At 46.7% G+C, this 14533-nt stretch overlaps 1 long non-coding RNA gene across 1 annotated transcript; it reads right to left on the bottom strand.

Moving 5' to 3' along the window:
- Positions 1–10899: 10899 nt before the first annotated feature.
- Positions 10900–12631, bottom strand: LOC112901219. Its single transcript, XR_003230262.1, has 3 exons — positions 12362–12631; positions 11662–11779; positions 10900–11108 (listed from the first exon to the last, which is right to left on the bottom strand). It is a non-coding gene; the product is annotated as an uncharacterized LOC112901219 (long non-coding RNA).
- Between the last annotated feature and the right edge of the window lie 1902 nt (positions 12632–14533).

The raw sequence follows: 14533 nt of genomic DNA, 5'->3' as shown, positions 1-14533 counted from the left end.
GTTGCTGCGCTACAACATATCTTGGTCCTTTTTAATTAATTTGTTAATGGTTATATGCAACTTAATTCTGGAGCCGACCCTCTGTGCTGTGTGCTTGAGTGGTTTGTGCGTCCTTAAAAGATGTTTTTGTTAGAAACATGGTTTAGGGGGCCAGCACGGTACTTAGTGCTTGGTTGGCCACTCTCTATAAGGACCGGTTCATAGAGCGACAACCTGGGACAACCGCGCAACCACAAGACTGGAATGGGACGGTCTTGACTTACTAATTAGGTCGTGTTGGTTCTGGAGTAACTTACCTGCGTGGGCAAGAGGGGTGGTAAGCTTCAATGGTCCCTGCTCCTCCGGCTTGGTCTGTGCTGTGTGTCTTGTACCCCCGGAGGTGGGCCCCATCGTCGCTGATCCAGAATCCTTAGCGGTTACACCTTACCAACGTGATTCTTTGTAACAGTCTCGTAGTGTGCTTGCTAGCCATCTCACCTAAGGAAGTGTGATGAACCACTAGCGTGGCTCACGACTTGTGGGTAAAGTTGTGCAACCTCTTGAGAGTGTAAAACTGATATATCAGCTGTGCTCACAGTCATGAGCGGCCCAGATCCTCCGTCTGATTAGTGGGGTTATCAACCTTTGGTTAGGGAGATTCCCCGGGTGGTTTTGGTTTGGATGGTTCTCAGTAGTTCTTAATTAATATTGATTAATTCTTTTGCAATTTGGGTTATGGTAACTCATCCACTTGTAGTAATTAGCTTTAATAAAATTTGCCAAGACTAAAAGCTAATGCAGTTGAGTCAGCTAACCTTAGAGCCTCATGCTCGTGTTATACTTGTTGAGTACTAGTTTGTACTCACACTTGCCTCTCTACTCTTCTGTTCTATTTCGGATATCTTCGACTGCTGCCCAGTGCCCGGCAACGTGGAGGATTACGTCAGCGGCTTCGACGACTTCTAGGCGTTTGTCTCCCAGTCGACGTCCCTGTGGCGCCCAGCTCTTCATGTATCTCTTTTACGCTTCCGCAACTCTTGAACCGATTCTTGATTCGGTTGTAATAAAATAATTCATTTATGATTCGTTTACGATTTATATTAATATTATTCGTGACATGTGTTGTGATATCTTGATGATCTGTTGTATATATGCGTGACTTGATCCTGGCGCATATATGATTGCTCGATTTATGTTCTTATAAATCGGGTGTGATAGATTGGTATCAGAGCCGTGTTGACTGTAGGACGAAGCCTAGGTAGAATTGGCCGAGTTTAGGACTTCTCTTCCTTTGCCTTGCTTCCGCAAAACTTCAAACATCATTTCCTGTCTCTATTCCTTGAGTCTTAAGCCCTAGATTTGCTATTTCCTCGTCTTTTCTGAGAAATAGCTTGAGTTTTCCGTAGATGTTGGCCTGAGTCGCCTAATCCTGTAATTTATAAGTTTAGGTTGTCCCGATGGAAATCCGCTAGAACGAGTGTGTTGGTCGAGTAGTGTGGAAAACTCGACTAAGTTGTGAATATTGAATGGTTGTTATTGTGCAAATGTATGATTTGGATCTTTGGTTGATTGCATAGTTTAGTAGCTAAATTTGTTCATGCAAATCGACCCTAACCCAACTTGAACTAAATAATAAAATTTGAGTTAGATCGTTGGGGGTAAAACCTATATTCCTTTCTTTCTGTCATATCCTATCGAAGTTTCATTTCCGCAGCCGCACGATATCTTATTCTCATAAAATTTCGTTGTTGCAATCAGATGGTGAACACCAGGCGCACCGGTTCCGGTTCTGACCAGCAGGAGCAGAACAACCAGAGTACTGGTCAGCCGTTACCGATGCCTCCACCACTGACCCTGGAGCAGTTCTTCCAGCTCCAGATGCAGATGATGGCGACCCTGAACAATACTGTTCAGGCTCTGCAGCAAATCCATGCTCAGCCACCGCCTCCTCCGCCGCCTCAGCCCCGTGACAGGCGTGCGGACTTCCTGAGAGGTCACCCTCCGACCTTCTCTCACGCCACAGACCCACTCCAGGCAGACGACTGGCTTCGCTCGGTGGAGCGCCAGTTGGTTGTTGCGCAGTGCGACGACCGTGAGTGAGTCCTTTACGCAGCCGGGCAGCTGCGAGGCTCCGCTCTTGACTGGTGGGAGTCCTACCCAGCTCAGGATCGTGATGCTCTCACGTGGGACCAGTTCCGCGAGCGTTTCAGGAACCATCACATTCCTGAGGGCATTATGAAGATGAAGCAGAAGGAGTTCCGTGCCCTTAAACAGGTAAAATTTAACGGAAATTCCCTACCATTTCTTTTGAGCTTGATCTATCCTTGATTTCTTTCGTAAAACCTGACCAATTGAGCGATCTCCATTCTTGTTATCTGTGTTCTGTATTTCAGGGATCTATGACGGTGACGGAGTACCGTGACCGTTTCCTTCAGCTTGCCCGCTACGCCCCTGCTGACGTCGCTCGTGATAGCGATAAGTAGGAGTATTTCAAGGAAGGACTGGATGATCACATCCAGTATGCGCTGCTGAACCACCGCTTCGACAACTTCAACCAGCTGGTTGATGCGGCCCTCAACACCGAGCGCAAGCGCCGGGAGATTGAGGATAAGAAGAGGAAGATGGCTCCATCCTCTTCGGGCAGCAACACCCGTCCCCGCTACCAGTACCCTCCACAGCAGCAGCAGCAGAGGCCACCCCAGCAGTACCAGCAGCGGCAGCAGTTTCCGCCCCATCCTCAGCAGCAGCAGCAGGCGGGACAGGGTCAGAGGTTTCCAGCGCCTCCGGCTCCACCAGCTCAGAGGCAGGGAGCGCCCACTCCTCCTCCTGGGCAGCAGGCTCCGGCACTTCCTCGAGTGTGCTTCCACTGCGGCGAGCCAGGGCACTACGCCAACGTCTACCCTCGGAAGGCACAGGTAGGAGAGCAGGGCCGTGCAGCTCAGCCCAAGGCCCCAGCTCAGGGCAGGGTGAACCACGTGACGGCCGAGTCAGCGGCCGAGGCTTCCAACGTGGTTATTGGTACGTTCATGGTTAATGCCCATCCTGCTACTGTGCTTTTTGATACTGGTGCTACACATTCTTTCATTACCCGGTCCTTTGTTGAGCATCATGGTATTCTTACTAGCACATTAAAGAGGTGCATGTTAGTATCTTCACCGGGAGGACAGTTGCGGTCTCATGTCTTCTGTCCCAGAGTCAGTGTGGCCATAAGGGGGGTAGATTTCAGTGCAAATCTGATGGTGCTAGACACCAAGGGCATTGATGTGATTCTCGGGATGGAGACTCTTGCTAAGTGGGGAGTCCGGATAGACTGTGCTCAGAGGACAGTTCTTCTGTCAGCACCGGATGGTCAGGAGGTTACTGTTGGAGCTACAGAACCTTCTGGATTTCTTCATCAGATGGAGGCTAGACCCACGGATATTATTCGCATGGTGTCTGAATTCCCGGATGTCTTTCCGGACGATTTGCCAGGTATGCCGCCTGATCGCGACATTGAGTTTTCTATTGATCTCTTGCCTGGCACAGCTCCTATTGCTAAGAGGCCCTATCGTATGGCACCTGTTGAGCATGAGGAAGTTAAGAAGACCATCGATGAGTTGCTAGCCAAGGGCTATATCCGTCGTAGTTTCTCTCCTTGGGCTTTTCCTGTATTGCTCGTAGAGAAGAAGGATGGCGCGAAGAGAATGTGCGTCGATTATCGGGATCTGAATGCAGTCACCATCAAGAACAAGCATCCATTGCCCCGTATTGAGGATCTTTTCGATCAGCTTCAGGGTGCTTGTGTATTCTCGAAGATCGATCTTCGTTCGGGTTATCACCAGCTGAAGATTCGTCCTGAGGATATTCAAAAGACGGCATTCACCTGCAAGTATGGGTTATACGAGTATACGGTCATGTCCTTTGGCTTGACCAATGCTCCGGCTTTCTTCATGCATCTGATGAACAAGGTTTTCATGGATTATCTGGACACCTTCGTGGTGATATTTATTGATGATATCCTGATATATTCCAAGTCAGAAGCAGAGCATGAGAAGCATCTGAGGCTTGTGTTGCAGAGGCTCAGAGAGCACAAGCTGTATGCCAAGCTCAGCAAGTGCGAGTTCTGGATTGACGAGGTTCCGTTCCTCGGTCATGTTATCTCCAAGGGAGGTATTGCTGTGGACCCCGGGAAGGTGAAGGATGTGCTTGACTGGGTTGTACCGCAGATGGTGAAGGAAGTCCGCTCTTTTCTAGGCTTAGCAGGTTATTATCGGAGATTCATTGAGAATTTCTCCAGGATTGCGAAGCCTTTGACGTCCTTGCTAGAGAAGGGTGTGGATTTCTTTTGGACTGATGAGCGTCAGAGTGCCTTCGAGGAGCTGAAGAAGAGGTTGACTACAGCGCCAGTCCTTACTCTGCCAGATCAGAGCAAGAGGTTCACAGTGTATTGTGATGCTTCGAGGGATGGTCTTGGTTGTGTTCTGATGCAGGAAGGCAGAGTGATAGCTTATGCCTCGCGGCAGTTGCGCCGGCACGAGCTGAATTATCCCACTCATGATCTGGAGTTAGCCGCAGTTGTGCATGCTCTGAACATATGGAGGCATTACTTGTTTGGGCAGAGGTGTGATATTTACACCGATCACAAGAGCCTCAAGTATATTTTCACTCAGAGTGAGCTGAATATGCGGCAGAGGAGATGGCTAGAGTTGGTCAAGGATTATGACCTGGAGATTCACTATCATCCGGGCAAGGCCAATGTTGTAGCAGATGTTCTGAGCAGGAAGAGCTATGTTAGCATGGCCGTGGCTTTTCAGATGCCTCAGGAGTTATGTGAGGAGTTTGAGCAGTTGAGTCTGGGTTTCTTGCATCATACCTCGGGTACATCGTTCGAGGTGGAACCCACTCTAGAGGCTGAGATCAGGCAGCATCAGAAGGAGGATCAGAAGCTGCAGGAGATTCGTGAGTTGCTCAAGATTGGCAGGGCCCCTCATTTTAGAGTGGATGATCAGGGTACCTTGTGGTACAAGGGTCGTATATGTGTGCCGGATATAGCAGGCCTCAGAAGGTTGATCCTGAGTGAGGCTCATGATACAGCGTATTCTATCCATCCTGGCAGCACGAAGATGTATTACGACCTGAAGGCAAGATTCTGGTGGTATGGAATGAAGCGTTCCGTTGCGGAGTACGTGGCTATCTGCGACACTTGTCAGCGTGTCAAGGCAGAGCATCAGAGGCCAGCAGGGTTATTGCAGCCGTTGAAGATTCCAGAGTGGAAATGGGAGGAAATCACTATGGACTTCATTGTTGGCTTGCCTCGTACTCAGAAAGGGTACAACTCCATATGGGTAGTAGTGGACCGGTTGACGAAGGTTGCTCATTTTATTCCGGTGAACACTACTTACTCCGGTGCTAGACTCGCAGAGTTGTACATCTCCAGAATTGTCTGTCTGCATGGTGTTCCTAAGAAGATTATATCTGATCGAGGATCTCAGTTCACTTCACGGTTCTGGGAGCAGTTGCATGATTCGTTGGATACGAAGCTGCGCTTCAGTACGGCTTATCATCCTCAGACAGATGGGCAGACAGAGAGAACCAACCAAGTGTTGGAGGATATGCTTCGGGCCTGCGCTATTCAGTATGGTACCAGCTGGGATAAATGCCTGCCATATGCCGAGTTTTCGTATAACAACAGTTATCAGGCCAGTCTGAAGAAGTCTCCTTTCGAGGCCCTGTATGGTCGGAAGTGCAGGACTCCGTTGTATTGGGATCAGATTGGCGAGAAGCAGGTATTTGGCCCGGATATTGTGGAGGAGGCAGAACAGCTGGTACAGCAGGTGCGAGAAAACCTGAGGGTCGCTCAGACTCGTCAGAAGAGCTATGCGGATGTGCGTCGTCGAGATCTGACCTTTGCAGTAGGTGATCATGTATACCTGAAGGTCTCGCCGATGAGAGGAATCCGCAGGTTTAATGTACGAGGGAAGCTAGCTCCTCGATACATTGGTCCGTTCAAGGTGTTGGAACGGAAAGGTGAGGTGGCATATCGTTTGGAGTTGCCTCTCAATCTCTCAGGGGTGCACGATGTGTTTCATGTGTCTCAGCTGAAGAAGTGCTTGAGGGTGTCGGAAGAGCAAGCACCGATAGAAGGGTTGGATGTGCAGGAAGATCTGACCTACATTGAGCATCCGGTGAAGATTCTGGAGACGTCTGAGAGAGTTACTAGAAACAAGAAGATCAAGATGTGCCGTGTTCAATGGAGTCATCACATGGAGGATGAGGCTACTTGGGAGCGAGAAGACGAGCTGAGGAAGACATATCCTGATCTCTTTGCTAGCTAGCCTATCCGAATCTCGGGACGAGATTCCTGTAAGGGGGGTAGGTTTGTAACACCCTAATGTAATTGCCCTTAATTTTAAAGAATTTATTTGGGCTTGAATAAAATTTTCCAGGGTTTTCCCTAATTTACCTCGTATTTAAAGTAATTTTATAATGCAAGTAATTAAAATTTACTATAAGTCAACTTGCTTGTGCATTCATGCTGGTGCATGGTTTTATTTGTGTGGGTTGAATTCAAAATTATTTGAATTCAAATGGAGTGGTTTGAATGTTTGAGTGTAGAAAAGGAGGAGAAAGGATAAGAGAAGCCAACCCCAAACCTCCTCTCTCAGCCCAGCCCATTTTCTTTTTCCCTCCTCACTCCCGCATGGGCCGACCAAAGCCCAGCATCCTCCCCTCTTCCCTTTCCCCCGCGTGGGCCGAGCCCGGGCCCGTTCTTCCCAGCGCCGCGCGCCCCCTCCCTCTTCTCTGTCTGCCACGCCGGGCCCATCTGCCGGCGCCCGTTCCCCCGCCCAGCTCGCTCACCCGGTTTCCCTCTCTCCCTCTGGCCCTTTGGCCCCACCTGCCAGCTTCCCCGTTGCTCCCCCTTTCTCTTCTTCCTCCCGGGCGCAACGGCCTCCGGTAACCCCGGCGAGCCCCTTCTCCTGGGCCCGCACGCCGAGGCCCGACCCCACCTTAAATTGGCCCCGCAGCCCCACCTACCCGGTGCCCTAACCCTAGCCCCGCCGCCACCCACGCCAGTACCGCAGCCGCCTTGCTCCGCCGCGTCTCCGCCTCTCTGCCTCACCGTCGGGCCGCTGCTCCGGAGCACCACCGACCCCGACAGCCCCCGCGCTCGCCTCACCTCGCCACTGGGAGTCTTCCTGAGCCCGGCACTCGAGCTCCGGACCTCTGCATCACCTGAATTTTACGAAGAAGCCGTCGCCGGTGAGCCGTGCCGCCACCCCAATTCCCTCGGTGCCGGCCGATCTTGGGCTGCTCTGACCCCCTGGTGACCTCCACAGGTGCTTCCTCGACCAACCCGTGCGGCCAAGGGACCCCGAGCCGCCCTGCTGCCGCCTGTCCACGAGCGCCGCCCCGTTTCCTCCGCCGGTCGTCGTCGGTTTCCTCCCTCCGCTGCAACTCCGGCCATCGCGAGCCCTTGGTGAGCTCCCCCTTCCCTACCTGGTCGTGATGCACCGAAGGCCGTAGCGTTTAGGTCTCAGTTGCGCCCAGAACGCGCGCACACCGGCGTGTTCGCCGCCCCGAGCCGCCCTCGCCGCGGGGATCACCCACCCGAGCCCTGATCCGCCACGTTGATAGCCCAGGTGGATTACCCGTACCGCCAGCATTCTCCACGGCTTGATCCCGACCCAAACGAAGCCCGGACGGCCAAGTTTGGTCATCACCGGCGAAGCGCCGCCGTGGAGCCGAGCTCCGGCGACCTAGCGCCGCCACCCCGCGTCCTTTTTCCCCTGACCGTCCGATCGGTGTTGTACGCGTAAGATTAGATCGAGCTGAGGGTGGTTCAAAACCGTAGGATCGCGATCTGACGGCCGAGCGTTGGCCGTACCGGTTCGCCCCTCATTTTAAATCCGAGCCGCTCATCTTAGATCCGGCGCGCTGCATTAGATCTGAGAGAAAAGAGAGACGGGAGCGTCGGATTTGGATCCGACGGTTGAGAGTTGCGCGTACCCCTTCGCGTAACGGATCTAATCCGAGCCGCCCGATTTAGATCCGAGGATCCAGATTAAAGGATACCGGTTCAGCCATGCCTTTTTGCTAAAGAGCCCTCGGCTTTTCCTGCAATCAACCCGCGGTCCACTGCAGTTCAATAGTAATTGCAGTTTAGCCCTAATTCTTGCACCGAAGCCCCTGATCTTTATGGAATTAGAACCCGCAGTCCATATCCAGTGTTTTCACGCGCTAGCCCCTGTGTCTATCCTTTAATTACGTTTAAGCCCTCGGTTTTTGCGCAGAAACCCCTGTAAGTCTTGTTTTTCTCGCAAATAGGTCCCTGGATCTGGTTTTAAGCGCAGTTTTCGCGTTTTAGCTCCGTTTTAAGCGTTCCTTATATGCACGCGATCGTTATAACGCGTAGATTAGTTCTAGGCTAGTTTTGTATGCTGTTTCTATGTGATGTTGTACTGTTTTCTTATAGTTTGCTATTGGTTGTGCATGTGTGTATGTGTGGACTATGCTTGATGATCGTGAGTAGACGCGGAGCCTTTGGACCAGTACCAGGAGCAGCCGTCTTCCGAGCAGTTCGAGCAGCAGCCGGGAGAGTACGAGGAAGGCAAGTATAACATGAACCTCCTATCACTTTTAAGTACAATTTCATACTGCATTTTAATACTGTATACCTATAAGGACTTCCTAGCCACCTTTATATCCTTATATATATCCTATGGGTTGCATTTTTGGTTAGTTGTGCTAGGTTGCTGCGCTACAACATATCTTGGTCCTTTTTAATTAATTTGTTAATGGTTATATGCAACTTAATTCTGGAGCCGACCCTCTGTGCTGTGTGCTTGAGTGGTTTGTGCGTCCTTAAAAGATGTTTTTGTTAGAAACATGGTTTAGGGGGCCAGCACGGTGCTTAGTGCTTGGTTGGCCACTCTCTATAAGGACCGGTTCATAGAGCGACAACCTGGGACAACCGCGCAACCACAAGACTGGAATGGGACGGTCTTGACTTACTAATTAGGTCGTGTTGGTTCTGGAGTAACTTACCTGCGTGGGCAAGAGGGGTGGTAAGCTTCAATGGTCCCTGCTCCTCCGGCTTGGTCTGTGCTGTGTGTCTTGTACCCCCGGAGGTGGGCCCCATCGTCGCTGATCCAGAATCCTTAGCGGTTACACCTTACCAACGTGATTCTTTGTAACAGTCTCGTAGTGTGCTTGCTAGCCATCTCACCTAAGGAAGTGTGATGAACCACTAGCGTGGCTCACGACTTGTGGGTAAAGTTGTGCAACCTCTCGAGAGTGTAAAACTGATATATCAGCTGTGCTCACAGTCATGAGCGGCCCAGATCCTCCGTCTGATTAGTGGGGTTATCAACCTTTGGTTAGGGAGATTCCCCGGGTGGTTTTGGTTTGGATGGTTCTCAGTAGTTCTTAATTAATATTGATTAATTCTTTTGCAATTTGGGTTATGGTAACTCATCCACTTGTAGTAATTAGCTTTAATAAAATTTGCCAAGACTAAAAGCTAATGCAGTTGAGTCAGCTAACCTTAGAGCCTCATGCTCGTGTTATACTTGTTGAGTACTAGTTTGTACTCACACTTGCCTCTCTACTCTTCTGTTCTATTTCGGATATCTTCGACTGCTGCCCAGTGCCCGGCAACGTGGAGGATTACGTCAGCGGCTTCGACGACTTCTAGGCGTTTGTCTCCCAGTCGACGTCCCTGTGGCGCCCAGCTCTTCATGTATCTCTTTTACGCTTCCGCAACTCTTGAACCGATTCTTGATTCGGTTGTAATAAAATAATTCATTTATGATTCGTTTACGATTTATATTAATATTATTCGTGACATGTGTTGTGATATCTTGATGATCTGTTGTATATATGCGTGACTTGATCCTGGCGCATATATGATTGCTCGATTTATGTTCTTATAAATCGGGTGTGACATTAAATAAGAGCAATTATCTAGAGATGATTGATTCATATCAAGAGAAGAACGAGGATGTGAGGATTGCATTTGATGAGTTAGTGTCCAAAAAATGCTCAAATGCTTTCTCCAAATTTCCAAAAGGACCTTGTGAAAGCTTGTGCACAGGAGGTTACTAAAGTTATTATGGGAGAGATTGGGAATCGTCGTTTCTCTATCCTTATTGATGAATCATGTAATATTTCAATCAAAGAGCAAATGGTTGTGGTTGTAGGGTAAGTAGTTGATTTGTCTCCTTTTCAGAATATCAAATTATTTGATGCATTAAATCATGAGTATTATTTTTTATTTGTTATGCAGGTTTGTAAATAGCAAGAAAAATGTTGTAAAGAGATTTTTGGGCCTAAAGCATGTTAAGGAAGCATTATAAGAGGCATTGAAAGAAGGCTTTTGTCGAGATGCTGGGTAGTCATAAGCTACCAATTGCTAGAATCCAAGGATAAGGATACGATGGAGCATCCAATATGAGAGGTGAATTTAATGGTTCGTAGAAACAAATTCATGATGACAATCCATATGCATTTTATATTCATTGCTTTGCACACCGGTTGCAATTGGTAGTGCACTACTACAGATTTATTTTCACCACCGGCCCGAAACCCCTCGTCACCACCGGTTTAGGTGTCGGTTGTGAAAACTCGGCGGTGATAATACCCGTTTTCACTGCAGATTTTAAAACCGGCGGTGAAAATGAGGTATCACCATCGGCCCATAATGTGATTATCACCGTCGGTCCCAGCTACGGGCCGGTGGTGATAATCACATTATCACCACTGGTCCATTTTATGAGCCGGCGGTAATATACTGTTGTCAGTGCAATATTTTCAGCATACGACGAAAAATATGGGATTTCATCCAAACATACATGGATAACCAATAACAATGATCACACAGCATACCAATATATATATATATATATATATTAGACCAAAAATCATAGAGTTGTCATTACAACCAGTTCATAACATATTAAATTGTCTAGTTCATTATGCAGCTATCTAGTTCTCTCATAGAAGCTAAGGATAACAATAGCCAGCAGTAACGTGTACATTGGAAGTGTTGGTGTTAGTTTGGCTTCAACCGACTAAATGAATACCTATGGTGTTCTCTAAAAGCTTGCTTGATTGACTGTACTCACTAGGTCCTTCTAGCTTTATCCAAACTCCTACAATTCAAAATAAAGAAATATATTTAGACACAAGTATAATATATGTGTATGCTTGAAAAATTCAGACAATAGCTAGCAGTAACATCCACCCGTCACCAATCAAATAGTGCTGGCTCACCAATACATATGCATATATAGCTGACAAAAAATATGAGCATCTATATCATTCACCAGTAACTAGAATAAGCTTGAGAAGTTCAGAAAAAAATTATATGCATAGCTAGCAGTACTATGCATGCATCAGTACTGATAGAAATTTAAATAGTGTTGAAACCATATCATTCACCAGAAATAATATGCATATCTTGCAGTAATATCATTCATCAGTAATGATAGAAAATTCAGTGTTGGAACCATATATATAATTCACCAAAAATTTATCAGTAATGTAAGCCACTATATCATTCACCAGAAAAGTTATCAGTAATGTAAGCTGCTATATCACTCACCAGAAAATTTATCAGTAATGTAAGCCGCTATATCATTCAACAGAAATGATTGTTTTTCATACAAATAGAACCATATTGCTCACTGGAGGACAGAGGCTCACCTGTTCTACTAATCATGATGCCGCCTGCTCCACTGGAGGAACCGCCACTGCCATCACTAACAAGTATCTCCTTCCCCTTTAATTTCCCTTGCTTTGGCCCTCCCTCTCCATTGCAGTGCTGGTTCACCCACAATTTCATAGAAAAAAAAGTACCATGAGAACTTGGGAGACATCTAACTATCAATTTTGGTTTACATAGATGCCAAATCAACATCATTTCCATTGCAAAATATTTGGACAATGCAAGCACATACACCAATAAGAGTGCCACATCCAACAAGTTGTCCTTGGAGACTTGCGCTGGCTACCAAATATAAACATGTAAAATATTTCAAAAGCATAGAAATACAATAAACTACAAAAGAAAAATAAGAAGTATGACTACAAACAGCACCACAAAGACCTCTATATCTTAGAACATCATACTTCTCCTCTTGAAAATGTAAAAGCCTCACACAAACTTTCATACAGTGACATCTTGGCTCCCTAGGCCTGAATGCAGATTAGACCTTTCTCAGTTATGCTGAGAGGAAATTAAGTAGGACAACACAAATATCACGGTTAACTTGTTTCATATGCTACAGAGAACATTTTTCGAATGCAACATTCCACTATTCAAATTCATGTAAATGTGGCATTATCTGATGCTTATATATACATAAGAAAAATATCAAAGTGAATGCACTAATTCCTCAAATACCTGGTTGAGGCAATCTGTCGAGCACTTGGTGGGCGTGTTGGTGAAGAACTCCTGCACAGGCACGTCGGGGTCGGCGTCGGGGCAGGCCAAGCGGCGCGTCAGGGCAGCAAGCCGGCGGCGCGAGGCGGCCGCGCGTCAGTGCACCAGCGCGGTTGGGCTACGGCGCGTCGGGATAGAAGGCCGGCGGCACAGGTCGGCCGCGTCTCGGGGGCAAATGGCGGTCGTCCTAGCAATATTTTCACCGCCGGCCGTATAGAAGACCCGGTGGAGAGGGAGGCGTGTGCGCGGTTGAACAGGAGTTCCTGCTGCGGCAGGCGAACCTGGACGGGATGGCATCCCGGTGCACACCCACACGTTCTCACGAAACCATTTGGGGTTTAGTTCAAATGCTTAAAATTTTATTTTAGCCATTGTCACATGTGACTAATTCCTAGAAAATTATATGAAAGTTATTCATGCACGGAATATGGATCTCAAAGCTCAAGTTTAAAACAATTTATACATATAGAAATAAATTAAGGAAGCTCATCTTGTAACATCTATTTTGAGGTTTTTAATATTATTATTTCAAAGCACACCTTATCAAACTTAGATGTAACTTGAAGTTCCAGTCTTTGAGCTTTATGCACATATGTTCAAGAGCTATATTTAAAAAAAGCTTATATAACTACTTATTGCCATTTTATATTCTTAATTGTATTACTAACAACCTGATTAAGCATGATAATGATATGTTAAAAGCTTAATAATTGTAATTAACTTTAGCAGTGTTACATGGAGCTTCTAGACACGTCACATGTTGTACAGATCAGATACCGAGAAAAAATATCATACTCCAGGATAAATTTTATGCGACAAGCTAAGCGATGATCACCACTAGTGCTTGCGTTTTATCTTATGGATTGGTGCAAACTGTGTTCCACCCACCTATATTGATGTTGGTTAGTAAAAGTACTATATGGGTGATGGTACGCTTATCCAAAATATCACTATGCTAAATAGGAGTATGTGTTTGGGGTATATGAGTAATAATATACAAATATGAGCAATAATACATAAATATGTGCTTGGAGTATATGAGTAAAATATGAGCAATATTTCTGTTAACTCAAAATATTACTTGGCAGCGGCCTAGCTGCAACTCCAAGGAATAGCCAATTGCAAAAGGCTAGGTCGTGGTGGAATTTTCCAATGTGCCGACCAATTGCTTAGCTTTGGGTGTGGGCACTATGGATATTTGACTAATCCATGCTCGTAACTCATAATGAATAGAGTTGTAACTACAAAATAAATGAGTACCACTAGTTCTATTGTCAAATACTTTAGGTTTACTTTGTATTTAGGTTTACTTTGTAGAAATGGTTGCAAAAATGACAAGGAGAAGTTGTGGCGTGGGGTAGAAGGAGTGGGAGAGGAGGAGGAGGAGGATATATACTGTATCATTTTCACTGCCGGCCCGTGGTTGGGCCGGCGGTGAAAATAAAATCCATTTTCACCGCCGGTTTAAGAACCGGTGGTGAAATATTTTCATCGTCGGCCCTATAGTAGGTGGACGCAGTGGAGGATGGGACCAGCGGTAAAAATATTTTCTGTAGTAGTGGTGGTTGCTGTCAGTGAATGTTGCGCAGACATTAAGGATTTTTTTTACTATGCCAATTTGGTTGTAACCAATGTTGGTGCCTCCTGCAAGAGGAAGCATTTATTAATTAAGAAGCATCATGATAATATTTTGGATAGATGGGACAGTAGAGAGATACTTTCAGGGAGAGGTCAGCATCAAATGACTAGCTTGGTTAGACCTGAAGACACTAGATGGAGCTCTCACTTTAAAACATTACTTCGTATTGAGTCAATGTGGGATGCTATTCTACCGGTGTTGATTTTTATTAATAAAGAAAAACGGCATGCAAACAATGTTGGAGGTTTGGTACACATAATGAGAAGTTTTAACTTTGTGTTCATTATGAAGATAATGCTCAAATTATTCCGCATTACAAAAAGTTGTCACAGTGTTTGCAAAGAAGAGATAAAAATATTGTTCAAGCCATGTCATTGCTTGTTGATGTGAAAGCACGATTGGTTGATTTAAGGAGTAACGGCTGGGAGGAACTATTTGCTGAAGTTCAAGCATTTTGTGATGCAAAGAAAATTGAGATACCATCTATGGATGCA

This window comes from Panicum hallii, chromosome 7 (assembly GCF_002211085.1).
Source record: "Panicum hallii strain FIL2 chromosome 7, PHallii_v3.1, whole genome shotgun sequence".
NCBI lineage: Eukaryota > Viridiplantae > Streptophyta > Magnoliopsida > Poales > Poaceae > Panicum > Panicum hallii.
Note: the sequence above shows the minus strand (reverse complement) of the source record. Positions and strands in the feature narration are given on the sequence as shown.